Source organism: Hippopotamus amphibius, chromosome 6 (assembly GCF_030028045.1).
Source record: "Hippopotamus amphibius kiboko isolate mHipAmp2 chromosome 6, mHipAmp2.hap2, whole genome shotgun sequence".
Taxonomy (NCBI): domain Eukaryota; kingdom Metazoa; phylum Chordata; class Mammalia; order Artiodactyla; family Hippopotamidae; genus Hippopotamus; species Hippopotamus amphibius.
In genome coordinates, this window is record NC_080191.1 from 32,890,366 (window position 1) to 32,909,233 (window position 18,868).

At 38.7% G+C, this 18,868-nt stretch overlaps 1 long non-coding RNA gene across 1 annotated transcript in view; it reads left to right on the forward strand.

Annotated features, from left to right (window-relative positions):
- Window positions 1-18,392, forward strand: part of LOC130855542 (uncharacterized) — a 33,795-nt gene extending 15,403 nt beyond the window's left edge. The window contains exon 5 of the long non-coding RNA XR_009054335.1: window positions 16,580-18,392. This is a non-coding gene — a long non-coding RNA (uncharacterized LOC130855542). The remainder of the gene's footprint in view (window positions 1-16,579) is intronic.
- Window positions 18,393-18,868: the final 476 nt, after the last annotated feature.

Here is an 18,868-nt window from a genome sequence, read left to right on the forward strand (position 1 = left end):
TCCTCCCCCACTGGATAAATTATTCTTCACTTCCCCCATAAAAATCATCATGTTATACTTGTGAAACAAAATAGCTTCTGTGTTCTACTGAACATGCAGAGAATGGTTGTATTTCAATACACAGTGTATTTCTCTGTGTGACTAATTTGAGGGCCGCATTGGAATTTATTACAGTGAGATGTGAGTTTAAGTCCCTGGTGCTTCTGAATAATGATAGATCCCCTATTAAATGGAGAAATATCACAAGATACATTCTCCCGGTGACTTAAGAGGAGACAAATTTTTAAAGTATTATTTGGGTTGAGACTCAGCAGATGTGAGCTGTTGAGCTTCCCTCCAAGTCACTGTGTTTCCAAGCAAGTCCTTTGCTACATCACTTTGACTCTTCAATGCCAGAAGCCTGAGGATTCATGAAACGGCTTACCAAGTGTTCTACATTCATCCCCAATAATGAAGAGATGGGATTTTAAGATAAAACTGGAGAGAAAAATATTGAAGGTTGTTAAAAAGTCACCATCCTTTTTCTCTCCCTTTCTCTGAGTTTAGCATCACTTAGGTCTAAAATCCCTTTTGGTGATTAATTTAGGGAACTGAGTTTCATTTCTTGAGATCATAGAGCATGGCATGGGTGGCAGTGACCAGATAAAAGTGGCTAATTTTCATGAGGAAATAGCAGTTTTGGGCCCAAGGTATGGCTGGGAGCATAACCAGCTCCCCTTTGAGGAATATTCCAAGGAATGTCATCCCTAGGTCTAAACTACACTTGTTTTTTAATGACTTCTAGCAAGAGCCAGCTCTCACCAAGAGGGTTACCTTTCCCTGCACTGTCCCTGTTTGGAAGGGACCTTGTTATGCTGAATTGTTTGTGCAGCTGCTATGTGCAGGTACGGCGCTGCCTTGCCCCTCTGTGCTCAGTGGAGACGGTGGTCAGCCACCTCCCCTGTACTTGAGGACTTGCTGAATTAATGTTCCCGTGCAGGCTGAGGTAACTCAGGTCTGTGACTTTTCCCTTCTTACTCTACTTTCTAAAATTTCAGTCTGAAATATTTTTCTCATTCTAGATCTTTGCTGCTAAAGCGAAGGAGATAATTAAAGTAATTACATGGGGTTTTCAGACCCAAATAACCATTTGGGAAAGGAAGGACCTGAATGATTCAATGAAAAATAGCTGTTTTATGTGACTGACTCTGAAAAATTATTACAGTTATTTGTCTTTGGTTTGTATTAACTGAAGTTTAATTTTTTTTACATGTGTTCCTTTATTCATCCTTTACAATGTTTATTTTTTAGTTGAAGCACTGTTGACTTACTATAGTTTTAATGTTTTAAAAAAGTTATTACTCATATATAAAGAGAACAGATTGGTGGTTAGGGGGTGGAGGATAAGAGAAATAGATGAAAGGGGTCAAAAGGTAAAAAGAAAAAAAATTAAATATAGATGAGAAAAAAAAAGTTATTGCCTTAGTCTCTTTGCAAGAATTGGTGGCAGGGTTTACATTAGGTTATCATCCCAATTATTGCTGTGATTTTGCAGACAAGGTGTAGCCTTTCTCCAAACTGGACTGGAATTGGTGACTCCAGGATAGACTTCTTTACTATAATAATGGTCTAAATGGTATGCTGTGTAGTGATGTTCTGCATGGTTTTGGAATGCTGTTCCTTATTCCTCAAAGTGTGTCTCTCCATGGATGATAAGCTGGGGACATGGAAGGAAAGTATCCGTTTTCAGTTTCTACAGCAGATTGATATGCTTGGTACATGGTCAACTTCATGCTTTAATAAAGAAGGAAAGAATTAAGAGTACTGACTAAACTGATTGATTAGCAATTCAGTTAAGCAACCAGTGAGTTGAAATCTAGTTAAAAGACCTTTTAATTTTGTAGTGACCACCTGAGCAAAACTTGCAGTTTTGATAGATACTAGAAAGATGAAATCAGAGGCAACATGAACACCATTCTGTAACTCTAGATAAGACATATTGAAGTCAAATCTAGGTCTGCAGCATGAATTGGCCATTTACTAGTCACGTGTCTTGGGATGAATGTCTTAGCATTTTTAACTTCTCAGTGCCTACATTTCCTTATCATCAAAATGGGAATGACAATAGCCTTTGCAGTGCTATTGTGAGCAGTATTGTTGTAGTGTAATAAAGCACTTGGCATAATGCTTGGAACAAAATCAGTACTCAAGAAATAGAAACTATTATTTTTATTAATAAACCATGATCATTTTCTGTCCTACCTCAGAAGAGGAAGTATGAGTATCTTAAATGCATACTCCCTTTAAAAAACTCTCTCCAAACTAAAAAAAAAGAAAATCCTGTAGAGAAACTTGTGTATTGAATTATTAGCCTTTGTTGAAGCCTTCAGGATGGTGCAGCAGGAATTTGGAATTTCATGTAAGTTTTGTGAGCTTTCCTATACTGAGATGTATAAAAAAGAGGGAGGAATAATTGTCTACTCAGAGCAAGCATCTCTTTCCGGTCCCCATAGTTCTCTCGGTACATTATTCTTATTATTTTGGCTCAAAACTGTTATTTTTGATGGTTCCACTCTTTTAATCATTGTGATCTCTTATCAAGTCCTTCCTTTTTGCCCCTATATCCACCACCACAATCAGCATTTAGGTCACTTATGCTTTGACTGTTGCAGGTGCGGCTGGAAGCCCTTCTCTCCCCAACTCCTGTCCATGATAGGTAGCATGACCTGGTTGCCAGGGATGGAACTGCAGCAGGAGGGCAAGTGTTCAGTCAGTTTCAAGAGATTCTCTGGGCCCTCTTGCACTTGCAGATGTTTGCTCTCACCTCTCTGAGCTGCCCTTCTTAGACTCCTCTTACCACGAGAAGGGTAGGCTGAGGAGGTCGAAGAATGATGACACTTCTTGGCACTATTTGGTCTAAGTTCTAGTCCTGCCTCCAATTAGAGTTCTCCACACAATCTGTCCATCTGGTTTCAAGCAAGAGATGTCATTTGTTAGGAGTCAAGACTCCATAGTATTAAAGGACATGCTGTTGCTGGACCTGGTCCTCTATACAGTTTCCCTTGGGAACTGCTCAGCATTGTGGTCAAAAATAGTACTTGAGGATTCTGGCTCCTGGTTCAAAGTCATTTCTTTTAATTCATGTATTCCTCCCTCCCCCAAAGTCTGCAAATAGCTTTTCTGCCTTCATTTAGTTCTTTCATCAACTTTCGAGCCCAGTTTATTATTATCATTTTTTAAATATGACTTTCAGCTTATAACTTGCTTGCTGAAAAATATTCAATTCCTGCCGCTGATTAAAGGATAAAGACCAGCACTTCTGCATGGCATTCAAGGCATTCCCAGTTTAGCCTTAAGACTAATCTCAAAAATTGTCTGAACTTCCCCCTCATGTCCTTGTGAATAGCTGGCATGACTCCAAACTTTCTTACACCAATACCACCGCTGCTGCTTCCAGCACTACCACCTCCACCTCCACCTCCACCACCACCAGCTTCACCACCGTCACCACCACCCATTGCATTGCAAATGAAGGGCATGGACACTCAAGCTAGGCTGCCTGGATTCAAATTCCCTCTTGGTCACTAACTCACTTTGTAAACATTAGGTAAGTTACTTGTACCTTACTTTTCTTATCTGCCAAATGGGGAAAATAATAGTGCCTACCTCACAGGGTTGTCCAGAGAATCAAATTAATTAATGAATATAAAGTACTTTAGATAGCACCATTGTATATAAGAGCTCAGCACTTTTTAGATATTACTATATTACCCAGCTTAAAAGCTCATACCCTCATTGTAGGATAATTCTCTCCTGTTTTGTCTGTAATCTTTATTAGGCACTCATTAGATGCTTCTGGTACTAGTTAACTTAATTGCTTTTAGTAAATAGTGAACATGCTCAGAAGAGAATATCTCCAGCATATGTGAGGGGTATAAAGATAAATAACGATACAAACATCTGTATCTCCATGACCAAGCTTTGCAGATAGAATATTACTAACTTCCAGGGAGGCCCTTGAGTTTTCCTTCCAAATGTCATCCACTTTTTTTTTTTTTTTTTAGTTCTGTTCTTTTTTTATTTTTTATTTTTTTTATTTTTTATTTTTTTTGAGGGGTACACCAAGTTCAATCATCTGTTTTTATACACATATCCCCGTATTCCCTCCCTTCCTTGACTTCCCCCGCTCGAGTCCCCCCCCCCACCCCAGTCCTCTAAGGCATCTTCCATCCTCGATGTCATCCACTTTTATTCTCTTCCCTATCGGCAACCTCCGTTCAGACATTTTTCTTTAAATCAATAGTAATTATCAGTGCTGGTGATTCAATATATATTTTCAAATTTCTTTTTCTCAGGAAAGTTTTCTTGAATTATAGATTTTGTATATTAGAAAAGGTAGCAGTCCAACTTCATTTTTTTGGTAATGTAAATATCCAGTTGTCCCAGCATTGCCTATTGAAAAACCTATTCATTCCCCCGTTGAATTGTCTTGGTACCGGATTGGAGATCAATTGACTTCGAGTGTGTTTATTTTTGTATTCTTTATTCTATTTTATTGATTGATATTATTATGATTCTATATCTATTCTTATGCCATCACCATACTGTCATGGTTAATGTAGCTTTCTATTAAGCTTTGAAAGCAGAAAGTGTGTCTTCCATATTTGTTCTTTTCCAATATTTATTTATTTACTTTGTCCATTTTGGGCTCATTGAATTTCCTTATGGAATTTTTTTTTTTTTTTTTTTTGGCTGCACCATGTGGTTTACAGCATCTTAGTTCCCTGACCAGGGATCAAATCTGTGCCCCCTGCAGTGGAAATACACTAACCACTAGACAACCAGGGAATTCCCCCTTATGGATTTTAGAATCAGCTTGTCAATTTCTGCAAAGAAGCCAGACAGGATTTTGATTTACATGTTTTTTCATTTCCTTGATCAATGTTTTATAGTTCTCAGAGTATATAATTTGGACTTCTTTTGTTAAATTTATTCCCAAGTATATTATTCTTTTAATGCTATTGTAAATGGAGTTGTTTTCTTAATTTCATTTTCATTGTTCATTGCACGTGTATAGAAATACAATTGATTTTTGTATATTGATTTGTATCATGCAAATTTGCTCTACTTGTTTACTGGTTCTAAATGGATTCCTTAGGATTTTCTGTATATAAGATCATGTCAGAAGCGATAAAGATAGTTTTACTTTATTTACAATCTGGAATGAACTAAAATTTCACTTTCTTGTCTGATTTTCCTGGCTAGCCCCTCTACTACAATGTTGAATGGAAGTGATGAGAGCAGATATCCTTATCTTGTTTCTCGTTTTAGAGGAAAACCATTCAGTCTTTCACCATTAAATATGGTGTTGGCTATGAGTTTTTCATAGATGCCCTAACTAGGCTGAGGAAATTTCCTTCTATTTCTAGTTTGTTGAGTCAACTAATTCTTGAAAGGTACCTGTTATGTTTATGTGCTCTTGCATCCCTTCTAGTTTAGTCTTTAAATCATATCATTTTTCTTTTACTTCTAATTCTTTCATAAGTTCTGTCACCTTTCTTTTCAAATTTTCCTTTTCTCCGATCATTTCATTTTTGAGTTTTTCCTAATTCTAATGTGTTATTCTTTATATCTTCTATCATTTTCTTCATTTAGGTTTTTTCCGAATATTAGATTATACATCTTTTTGTGATCATGTCTTTTTGACACATGTTTATTGTTTGTAGAGATGCTGTTTTGCTCCCATCTTTCTCTCTTTCATTTAATAACCCTGTATGGGATTCTCTAATGTTTTCCTGTTGGTAATTTCTGAGGGAGATGGGTTTTCTATTATTTTAGAGTGGTGGTGGTACTTTTGCATATCTTTTCTAGTTTGATGACTCTTGTACTCATTCTTCTGTTGTTTTCATGGCTGTTATCTGGACCTTCTCTTCCCTTTGTTCCTGTAGCTCCTGCCTGCCCAAATTGAATTCTACCCCAATGATTTCTTCTCATTGTGGGGCTTCGTCTTAGGAGGGAGTTTTTTGTTTGTTTGTTTGTTTGCCATTATTTTTTTTTAATTTTATTTATTTATTTATTATTTTTGGGGTGTACACCAAGTTCAATCATCTGTTTTTATACATATATCCCCGTATACCCTCTCTTCCTTGACTCCCCCCCACCATGAGTCCCCCCCACCCTCCCCGCCCCAGTCCTCTAAGGCATCGTCCATCCTCGAGTTGGACTCCCTTTGTTATACAACAACTTCCCACTGACTATCTAAAGCGAGAGAGTAGCACAGACATATATATACTACCAACTGTAAAATAGATAGTCAGGAGGGAGTTTTGATGAAGTCCTCCAGCCTAATCACTCTCTCAGATGCTTGCAGGACCCCAGTGAGAGCTTGCCGGGCCTCTGCTATTCTCAAGGCTGCCAGATGCCTGCTGGCTTCCCTCTGCGTCCTCCTGTGCTAAGGATGACCACACACAGATCTTGTAGCTGTGGGTGCTCTGGATTCTCATATTTTGAGGTTTGTGGAGGATACTTTGTCACTTAGTTTGCTGCACATGTTGCCTGTGGGTTTTTGGGTTCTGGTATCATAGTTGCTCTGTCTGTTCTTTATGAGGGGATTCAAGGATATTTAAATACCATGCCTTCACCACTGCCATCTTCCCAGAATCCTTGTAAGCAATTTACAGTCCTTTCTGATGTGATGTAGGCTATAAAACAAGTGAATAAATAAAACTTAAAGTTCTCCTTCACATACTTTATAAGACTCTACGTTCCATGTAAATAATTCGTATTTACAGATATATTCCAGTCAAAAGAGAAATATAGCTATGTTTTTACAGTTCCTGAGAAGCTGCCTGCTTACTAATTAGCTCTTTAAAGTTAGTGCTTTGGGTTTTACTCCTCCCTATTTCTCGGACGGTCCACACTGCAAACATTTCAGAAAGATGAGAATCTGATGTGATCCCAAGGCAGAGCGGCAGCTTTCATTTCTTGTCCGTTTGCTTCACCCGTGTGCTTTCCTCACTTGTGTGTCCCTTGTGTCCATCCTCAGTGGAAGTGGAGAATGATGGTTTGGGATCATACTGTAAATATCCTCAGGGGCCACTTGACAGTCTTTCCCAAAACACCTAATAATCTTAATATCACAAATAAGACTTATCTGTGAATTTTCTATAAGCATCAGTGTTTCTTTCAATAGGTGTATCCCAACTGAGTAGTGTACTTTGGTAATTCTGCTTGTGTGTGTTGGGCAAGAATTAACCTTTGGGCTCCTACAGCCTATAACGCTTGCTCTGAAAAGTGATTATTCTGAATTGCTGCAACAGTCATATTCTGAGTCCAAGAATGGGAACTATTTTTCTACTGTTCTTCACATAAAAAGTCATCTTTAATAATTTTATGTGTGTAATGTATTTTCCTACCTTTAAATTAGCATGCAATTTTTCTCATTGATCTCAATTGGTTTCCATCTGACCATATTTCCAATTTTCCATGATCACTCAGAATTTAGAACATAGTCCCCAAGGCAGAGGTGAAAAATTCTGGTCGCTAGGTATTGACAACTAGGCTTATATTCAATCATTCTTCCTACTAATGAAGTTATGAAATGATACTGAATCAGAAGTCTTCAGTTTTCTAAATGTAATCATGTATATTTGTTATCTAACTGTTCTGTAAAACCCTTTAATAGAACAGTTGTGATGTAACTGTTAAGCCTACTTTTGGAATCTGTATAGATAGCACCACAATGAACATGTAATTGTTACTGCTCAATACTGTTGAAGGAAGAGCGGGAGGAAGGAAAGTAGGAAAAAAGGAAGAAAGGGAGGGAAGGAAGGAAGGAAGGGGTGATTTACTCATATGTAGACGAGTACTAAGTGAAGTTATCCTGAAGTCCTTGCAAAATTACTTTAAAAAATAATGAAGACCTTATTTTTTATTCCTTCGCAGGAAAACACTAAGTGAAGATACACAATATTTCACTTAAGCAAACTACTTAAGAACACTTTATGTTATGCAAACAAATGATAAATCAGAAAATACCCCTCTGGTCTGGGGAGTCAGGGGGAACAGAGAAAATTGAACTTTTTTCAAAAGAAAAGCTCAAGGGTTAAAATTGTGCTTTTATAGATTATTGTTTTTAGACTAAAAGTAAACACTGATGGAAAATTTTTTATGAGTGCTTCTTTACACTCCCATCATTGACTCTTTCCATTTAAGTGGATGATGCAGGTGTTTTTAAAGCTAACACATCATCAATTTTTTTAAAACTTCTTGGTATTCTTTTATTTTATAGATTCTTCAGGGTGTTAAAAAATTTTTCATTTTATAGTTCATGTATGAAGCTGAATTAAGCTGTAATTGCTGTGTCACATGGAAGTCTATTCCTGTCAGTAAAAACTAAATAAAAACATAAGATTTTTATTTTCAATGACTTTTGTTTATTAAGATTGTAGAAATACAGTCAAATCTCATGATACAGTGGTTTATTATTATCTGGATGTGGCCAAAGAAGAATTTTATTTGATAAATTGATTTCACAATTTAGAAAATTTGTTTGTTCCTATCCCCAATGTGAGCATCCTGGTAGCGTTCCACCATAAATATATGTGACCCTGTATTTAGGTTTTTCAAAATGAAGGGTTTAAATGTAACCTTGCAGATTTTCAACTTGCTGTTATGTCATTTATTTCCCAATTCTTTTACCACTTGACTCAATCATTGAGCTTTCAGTGTTATTTAGCAAACTAGACATTCAGCTCTATGGGCTTCTTTGCCAAATGTGGAGACTCTACTGTGTTTTAGAGCATTTTTGTCCCATCTCTAGGTTCCCAGTGCAACTTGTACACACTTCCATCATAGCTCCTCGCAAACTGTGCTGGAAATGTGGCTACTGGTTTGTTCCTTGCCTCTTTGGAGCCAGTGACTAGTTTCTCCATTTCTATGTCTCATACTTCAGACTATTCCTTGCAGAGAGGAGGGACTCAATAAATATTTATCAAATGAAATATAATTATACTTTATGGGACATACTAGAACTTTTCTCCTGTTTTCAGTGACCTCGGTTCTCATTATTTTATGAAATATGAAGAGTATTCCCTCTCCTGAACAGTTGAAGGCACTAAATTATAATTACAGATGGAAGAAAGCATTTCATGGCTGTTAGTGGACATGTTATTTGATGGTCTTTGTACCAGTTACTCTTTGCAAACTGGCATGCAGCATTTTTCATCACTGTGCATCTTATGCAACAAGTCTCTGTGATGACATTAGGAGGGTGATATGTCTGGAAGAATGACTCAACGATGAAACGCAGACATTGCTTTAGTGGGTATTTACTGAGTTACTAGAGAAAGTCACAAAAGGGTGAAATGGTTGCTTTTTTCAGGCAGAGTTTACAATGATTTAATAATATGTTAGACTTGGCTTATTGTATACTTTGTGGTCATAAAACAGGATGACCAAATTCATATCTTATCTGGGTACTTTTTGCTAGGTTATATCTCATACTATAGCTGGATAATTTTTTTTCTTTTATGCCTGTATCACTGTCATTTTCATTTTGAAACTTGGCCTCAGACACTTGAAGACTGAGACATAATTTAAGTGACTGCCTTAACAAGCACAGTTGTCCGTGACTGTGATGGATTTGTTGTGTCATACAAACCTATGAGTGTTGTGTCTCCCCAGACATTGAACAATAATCTGGTTTTCTCTGTTCATGAGTACAGAGAAACACAGATTGAACTTTTAATTTTTCTATTAATTAAATGCTGTTTTGCTTTACCAGTTCTGTGCATTTTTTCCTCCTCCTAGGAGTTAAAAAAAAGTGATATATGCATTTTGACCAGAAATTCCACCTAAGGGGATCTCTTCTGCAGACATAAAGGTGCTTATGCATAAAGGCTTATGATTAAGGAAGTCTCCTTCTCCTGGAGCATTGCTTGTAGTGGAAGCAAACTGCAAATATCCTGACTATCCATCTACAGGGCAATGTTTGAGTAAAATATGGTGCATCCATGCTACAGATCTATACATTTACAGACAAAATTTAAAATAAAAAAGTTAAATTGTATACTATATCCTTCTCTTTCTTTTTTATTTAAGATATATCTTTGGAATCCATTCAGATTAACACATATAGCTGTTTACTTTTCTTTAGTGTGGATGTACCATATTTTATTCACTGTGAGGGTGATATTGGTGAGAGAGAAGATGATGGAGATTATTTTCCTTGTACACATCTTTGACTTATTATAATAAATGTATTATATATTACTTTTGTTATAAAATACCTAATTAAGTTAAAAATATCATAGCAAATGTTCATTCAAAGAGGCTGGCTTAAAGACAAGATGTTTGGAACTAACTCTGATTATGATAAGTATTCAAGATAAACAGTTTGAGGACATATTTCAGATGTGAACACAAAGTAATGAGTATGCTTTCTGTTTTTAGTTTTCACAAACTAAATTGAAACGTGTTTCTAAAAGAATAGTTTCACAGGCTTTCAGGTAAATACAGTTGCATTGGAATAACCACGTTTCCAGGATTAAGGAAAATAATAATTTGGCTAAATTCTGACATTTTTTAAAAAGTCAGTCTCAAAACTTTATGGTCACATTTACTGTGTATTTGTATATAAGGATGGGTGTAGAGAGTGATCTTGGTGTATGTGGATTGAGCATTAGAAAAAGGAGAATGACTCCAAACAGGGAACCTGTACCAATAACGCCCACCACTCAACAGCTAAAATTCATTCTAACTTAATCTCTTCCATTCTGTATTCATTTTGTTAATACATCTCTTTACAGTCATTGTTTTATTACTTTGGCTGGATAGTCTTGTGATTTTTCACTATTCAGATGTCATTTTGAAAATCATATTTACATATTTTCCCTTGTCAGTCTGCCCTTGCAAGACAAGCATTTTAAGTGTTACAAGGAGGTGCTGTTACTATTACAAAGGATAAAAGGACTCGGTTGGGAACAGTAGCCCCATACATGAGAAAAAAATGTTACAGGGTTCCAGAAGCCTTGTAACCAGAGTGGAGGGTACATAAATGATCTCAGGTCACCAGATTAGTGCAGATAATAGAAGGAAGCATGTGAACCCAAGTTCCCTCTATGGATGTAAACTGGAAAATACAAAGGAATCTGCAGCATGGTGTGCTAGGAGCAGAACAGGGTGCAAAAGTATCCTGTGACCTGGTTATCTACAGAACATTGGGACTGGGTCCAGCTACTTTGATCCTCTAGAGAAGCAAGACGGCTTCCTGGTGTAAAGCTAATTTGGTAGAGTTCACAGGGAGTACAGAGTTGGGTCCTGAAGCAGGCTGCCCGAGTGACCTCACTGCAGGGCACACAAGGGCTTGGGTGCCTGCTGTTCTCCTAATCGGACATCCTTGATATTGCTTGTCTGGTGTTGTTTCTTCCTGAGATCACTCCCAGAACAATTCTAAGGCTAAGAATACAAATAACACTAATGACACACGGTGTTCTGATAATTTAGGGGGTTCTCTTGCTGTCCCTGATTTCAGGATATAAGCAGGATCCTTATGCAAACAGCAGTCCTCTGTCCCTGCATACAGATGGTACTGTGGTTGGAAATCTTTACAGCATTCCAGCGGAACCATTGTGCCTTTGATGCGTCATTTTGCCCAGACCCGGGAGCTATGGAACATATTACCTTAAAGGGCTGCCTTGCACTGCCTTGGCGCTCGCAAAAATGGTCTTCACACTGAGAGTCCCAGAGTGTGCCTTACAAAGTAATAAATTACATTACCAACAGCCGTTATGACCTCAGTGAGAGATTCCTGCAGCCAAGGGCAGCTACATGTTACTGTCAGTTAATTAGTGTTGGTATTCATTAAAAGTGGGAGTGAGAGCCCGGAAACAATCCATTACTCATTGTGAATGGAGTCATGGGACAGCGTCAAAGCTCTCCAAGTAACCACTGAAAGCAAGAACCAGGAATCAGAATAGAGATCAACGAACTAGTTCCTTGCATATAGTTCTTTACAACATGAACGCATACTCACACAAAAACACGCACTCGCACTGAGCCCTCACTTGCACCTTTACCTGTGCATTTCCATTAGCTCTGACAGTTCATGCTATGGGTTGAATTGTGTCCCCCCCCAAAAAATACATATATTGAGGTCTTAACTCCCAATATTTGTGAATTGGAAATGGGGTCTTTGCAGATGTAATGAGTTAAGATGAGCCCATATTCAAGTTGAGTGGGCTCTAATCCAACATGACTAGTGTCTTTATAAGAAGAGAAAACAGAGACCCAGACAGGAAAATGTCATGGAGACATGCAGGGACATGCAGACACAGAGGCAGAGACAGGAGTTAGGCTGCCACAAGCCAAGGAATGACTGGGACTATAAGAGGCCAGGAAGGATCCTGCCTTAGGGAATTTGGAGGAATCGTGGCCCTTCAACACCTTAATTTCAGACTTTTAGTGTCCAGTTTGTGGTAGTTTGTTATGCCAACCCCAGGAAACAAGTATACTCCGCTTCTATGAAATGGACATCCTCACACTTACGGCACTTCACGTATGCATCTTCTGACACACTTTCGTACTCGTGTTATACCTCACTTAAAATGATTCCAACTTAAACACAATAAACTCAGCCACTCCTGCTCCAATCAATTCATGTCAGGCCGTTCTGTCTGGAATAAAATGAAAGATGAGACAGAATTGCCATATGGGCAACTGCTACTTTGTGCTCTGCTCTGGAAGTAAGGAAAATATACCTCTTTCCTTATCATTCTTCAACCCAGAAAACAGTTGTGATACAATAAAAATCTTCCTTTAGGATGTCTCACGACTAACCTAGTTTTGGAATCCCAATAAACTTGCCCCTAAAGAGAGTAATTATTCGAGGAGTTTTTAATGGGATAATTTTTAACCAATTTGAAATTCTGGCAGAAAAAATGTTGTGAATGTTCACAGCAAACTTAAAATATACGATTTTCCTGTCGTTCATTGTTTTTGGGTTTTGGTTTTTTTTTTTACTAATCTTAAATAAAAGAAACTTTCCAAATGAATATTTATTTTGCTTCTTTAAAATAATCTGTATAATTTGCCTTCATACACACTTACTACTTGCAATGGTCATGTGAGATTATACTTGTGTGTTAGATTCTATCACAAGCCTAAATAATACAAGGTGGTCCTTGACATCAGAGTGTTCGTAGGCTATAAATCAGTGTTCCCCAATTTACACCTCCTGCCCACCATAACTCTTCTTTGAGCTCTATACTTTTTAACTTTTTAAATTTTATTTTATTTTATTTTTTTGGCTGCACTGCAAGGCATGTGGGATCTTAGTTCCCCAACCTGGGATCTTAGTCCCAGACCTGGGATCGAACCCTTGCCTCCTATAGAGAAAGCGCCGAGTCTTAACTACTGGACCATCAGGGAAGTCCCTGAGCTCCCTACTCTTAAATCCAGCTGTCTACTTCCATATCTCCACTTAGATATTTTAAAGGAATTCAAACTCAACATGCAGAAAACCAAACTTTTGATATTCCTTGCCACTCTAATTCTCTTTCATACTCTCTTTCTTCATAAGCAGTGCCACCATCCATTCAAGTATGCATGCAAGTCAAAAACCTCAGCTTCAGGCCTAATGCCACCATCTTTCCCCACCCTCCATCTCTCTATCTTTATTGAATTAAACACCATTATTTATTTTACCTCCTTATTGTCTCTCGAATCTGTCCCAATTTCTCATTCTTCTCCACCACATGTTTAGACCACACTCCCATGTCTTTCCTCTAGATTACTACAACAGCATCCTGATGGCAGGAAGGATAACAGTCACACTGCCCCCACCCCAGCCTCTTCTTTACACTGCAGACAAAGGGATATTTTTAGAAGGCAAATCTTAAGATGGCATCTGCCCACTTAAATGCACAATGGCTTCCCAAAGCTTTCATAGTAAAGTTGGGAATCCTTAACTTGGTCTAGAAGCTCTGCATACCTCTCTCAGTCTCAGTTCACACTGCTCTCCTCTGTCCTTGCACACTGAACAGGGTCCCTTACTGCTGTAACAAATGTGCAGTGCTCCTCCCAACTCCAGGTTTCTATACTTATTGTTTCTTCTATCTAGAATGCCTTCCTCTCCTCCTCCCCTCCCCAAATTCTTCCCCTTAATTGCCACTCATCATTCAGGATTATGCTCAAACAACACTATTTCAGGAACATCTGTCCTTATATCATAGAACAGAGCAGGGCCCCCGAGAGTGTGTTTACTGATTCTCTCATTCATTCAACAGTTATCCAGCATCAGGGCATGTCAGGCACTCTTCTCGGTATGTGAGCTACATCACTGAACATGAGGACAAGATCTCTGCTCACATGAGCTTATGATACAGTTGGAGGAAGAAATAATGCACAAATAAATGAACAAGGAACCACCAGGTGGTGACAAGCTCAATGATAGAAATAGTGAGGGAAGCATTAGACCTCTCTGAGAAGGTGACATATAAACTTAGAGCTGAGTGTCAAGAAGGAGCCAACGGTATGAAATTCCAAAGGAAGAACATTTCCAGCAGAGGTTCTGGTGGCGGAAGGAAGGCTCTAGAGAAGAGAAAGATGGTAGAGTGCAGGAGTGAAGGGGATTAGGTTCTGTAGGAGAGATCACCAGGTGCAAGGTTACGCAGGTCAGAGTAAGGTGTCTGAATTATATTCAAAGTATGGAAGGTACCAAAGTGCTTTAAGCAAAGAAATAATTTGTCCTTATTACATATCCAAAAGATCACTCTGTCTGCTGTGTGTGAAGGTTTTTAGGTGTACAAGTGTTTAAGTACAGCTATCAAACAGAGGCTACTGCAATAGGCCAGATGGCTTTGACTAGGAGGGCAGCCATGGGGTTGGAGGAAGACAGGCAAATAGAGGATGTCAGTTGGAAGTAGAAATAAGAGAAATTGCTGGTAGATTGGATACAGGAGATAAAGGAAAAAGAAGACTCAAGGATGATTTCTTGATTAAGCACCTAGGTGATTGGTGGTAGCAATTATTGAGATCGGGGATGCTGAGAAGAGTAGGTTTGGAGATGGGGAAGACAAGAGCTCTGTTGTAGGCATGTCAAATTTGAGATGTATGTTAGAGGCCAAGTGAATGTATCAGGTAGGCTGTGGCTTCTAAGAATCTGGAATCCCAGTGACTAGTGATGCCTGGAGTGACAGGTTGGAAAACCATCAGCATATAGATACTAATAAAGCCATCAGCCTAGAAAGAACAGTGAAGAGGGCCCAAGATTGAGCTTTAGGACATACTATCATTCAGGGTGACGCTGAGGACAAGGGACTAGGAAAAAGTACTAAAAGGAGCAGCCAGTGAAAGAGGACAACCAAAAGTAAAGCAGCCAAGAGTAAAAATGATCCCTTTAACTTAATTCTGCTTACAGTGTTCTATTACAGTTGCAAATTCAGCAAAAAAGAAATCTAAACAGCCCTTTCTTAATATACTTGCCAAAAATATGAAGCCTGTATGTTGTACAACACAGAGAATATAGCCATTATTTTTAATAACTATAAATGTAGTATAACCTTTAAAAATTGTGAATCACTATGTTGTACACTTGAAACTTACATAATGTTGTCCATCAACTGTACCTCAAAAATAATAAAGTAATTTTTAAAAAAGAAAAAAATGTGAATCCTGCTTCACCTATCAAAATTAAGTTTATTTCTTCTACCAATAGGAGAAAAGCACTCCCTTTGAGTAACATACCTCATTCTCATTAGTAAATGCACATGGTAGTAGATTTTCCTCTGGCTCTCAACCTGAGTTCTTATTTATTTATTTATTTATTTATTTATTGCTGGGCCAGTTGGCATGCAGGATCTTATTTCCCCCACCAGGCATCCAGTGCGTACTCTCTGCATTGGGGGTTGGGAGTCTTAACCACTGGACCGCCAGGGAAGTCCCTCTTTTCTTTTTAGATTTCAAATACCAATCAAGTAAAAGGTTGACTTTAAAGCATCTAAAAATAACAAATTTATGTCTGAGGGTCATGGTCAAATATATTCCCAACAACATGTGGACACATCAAACATCGAAAGCAGAAGGCAGGATACGCAGTATGTAATTTATCATTTTATACCTTTTCAATGAATATATATGTGACTATAGTTTAAAAAGCCCAGGAATCTTCAAAAGAAACGAAGTGGGGGAGAGCAGGGAGCAAGGGGAAATAGTTAAAAGATAAACAAATAATTTGTGTAATCAAGGCATTTTCAACCCCGAGGTGTGTGTTTTGCATGAACTGGTGTATGTGTCAAGCTCCAGCACGCTCAACTGGGGTAGCAGAGGTTTGCATCAAAACATTCATCAAAACACAGGCTGCATTCCATTTCCACAGCCCGATATCAAGATTGCCCAGAATTACATCTTTATGCCATTAGACAACTAATGCAAAGCCATCAGGGCTTTCAGCTTTCCCCAGGGACCCCTTAGGAGGAATTTCTGCCGAGAGCCGGCAACTCAGACCCGATGCCTGTCAGGAATGAACCGTGGCACAAGCTTCAGGGAGGGCTTCCGTTGTCAAAACAATAATAGCTGTAATTTTCTCTCCCTCTATTTACAGGAAACAAACTCTTCCTTCCTGTCCTCTGCCTGTAGCAGAAAATAGACAAGCCTAGCAGATGTCCAGGGATGGCGGAGGAGTACCTCGGGCTGCAGCTTCCTTGGAGAGAAAACAAGCGCTCAAAGGAGCCTTGCGGGTGGGGGTGAGGGGTTGGATGAGGGGTTGGGCGGGGGCAGGAAGGTGGTGCAGTATTGCGTCCTGATTGCTAATGGGAGCAGCCTGCCTTGCTTTCTCTCTCTCCCTCCATCTCCCTTTGTCTCTTTCCAGCCCTTTCCTACCACTGTGAGACCTGTGAACAAAATGGGGCCAGGGAGATCTCCAGCAGTCACAGTATTTTCATTTTCATTTTTCCTTTATTTTATTTTTTTCAGTCACAGTATTTTTAAACTCTTGTGGTCTCCTGTTTGCAGACTCGTGTGACTTAGATGAACTAGATCCAGAGAGTTTCTCATGGGAATCCAGGATGCTTTGCCACACTGCTGGCTTGGGTTGCCTGTGTTTTTGGCCCTGGTTAATGTAGCCCTTGGGTTCATTTCACATCTTCAAAACTTGGGAAACAGCAGACCCTGTGGATGCACCAGGAATGTGCCAGGGAGGCTGTCTTCACGGTGCCTCACAAGGACGGACACCCTGAGCCTATGAAGACTTGCGGGCTGCATGGATGCACCAGCTCAGGCCGAGGGCTAAACTGCCGGGCATCTTAATGCAAACATGGGCGCTAGTGAGAAGGATTTAGCTCTCACAACGTTCTAAGGGCTCTTTCACACGGGAGTCCTTGTTGTCGTAGTGTTTTGTTTGGATGTCCTTGTGTATTATCCAGCTTTATCCAGTCAAAATATTCTGTAAATATGGGCCCCATCCCTTCCCTTCAGCATTGCCCTTCCCAGAAGCTGGTTATTTCTCTTTCTGATGCTCTTGCTGAAGTTCTTTTCTCCGCTGAAACGATGTTTCAAAATGTCCTGGAATAGAAAATATTCTCTTTTATTTGAGAAATATCTTTATTTTGAAGCAATTTCTTCACAAGAATTAAAGCTCATTTGAAGTTAAAATGAAAATAGGGGAAGAACTCACATATTTCCTGAAAAGAATTACCTTTAAAACAATCATAGGAAAATGAACTTGTCACTGGGTGTAGTTTCTTGTAGGAATACTAAGTGTAGTTAGTTGTTTAAGTTATGTATGATGTAACTCTAGGTGTCACCATTCATACTATAGATTTAATTTAATATCATGATTTTCTGACAGGTGTCAGTGAAGTGTGTTGAAGGAGGGGTGTTTTTGTTGGTTTCTTTTCTACAAAGGGACCATAATGAACCAGCAGTATCCACTTTTTTTTTCATATTACACTTTACCTATTATAATCATTACTATTTACTGAGGACTCGCATACATTAGTATAAGAATGTATTATGCTAGTAATCCAGTTCTGAAAAAAAAAAAGCCCTGAACTGCAGTGTTTGTTGATTTGCATAGTGTAAATATTCCCTCCACAGCATAGTTCAAACTACCAAAGTTCTTGAAAGTGAACATAGAATAGAGAAATGATCACAATTGCCTTTCCTGAGCCAGTACAAGTCAGCTCCAAGATACCGATGGTAACAAGTATTAACTGGTACTAACTGCTTTCAGTATTAACAAGTGTTAGTTGCTCTATCGAGTGATACTATTATTACACACTCTCATACAGATAGTGAAACTGAGGTACAGGGAAATGATGTTCCTTTACCACAAGTGACAGAACCAGTAAGCAGGAGAGCCGGGCTTTGAGCCCAGGCAGCCTAATGCCAGAGTCTACACACTTAACCCCTGTACCATACTGCAGACAGTCATGTGGGTGTTCAGTAAATGATTTCTGAATGATGAAATACTGATTTCAAGAAGTTTATACTCTTTTAGGTGTTGTATCAGTCCAAGTTCCACCAGAGAAAAGAGAAGTACTATATATGTTTATATGTATACGTTAAGAAATTTATTGCAGAGAATTGGCGTATGTGATTGTGAGGGTTGGATAGGCAAATCAGAAATCTGCAGGGCAAGTCATCAGGAAGGGCAGGCCGGAAACTCCAGGGCAGGAACTGACGCTGTAGTCCACAGGTGGAATGTCTTCCTCAGGGAAGCATCAGTTCTGCTCTTAAGACCTTGCAACTGGTTGAATCAGGACCACTCAGGTTATCTAGGACAGTCTTCCTTACATAAAGCAAACTGAGTATAGACTTTAATCACACCAACAAAATACCTCCACAGCAATGTCTATGTGCTTGATTGAATAACTGGGGACTATAGCCTAGT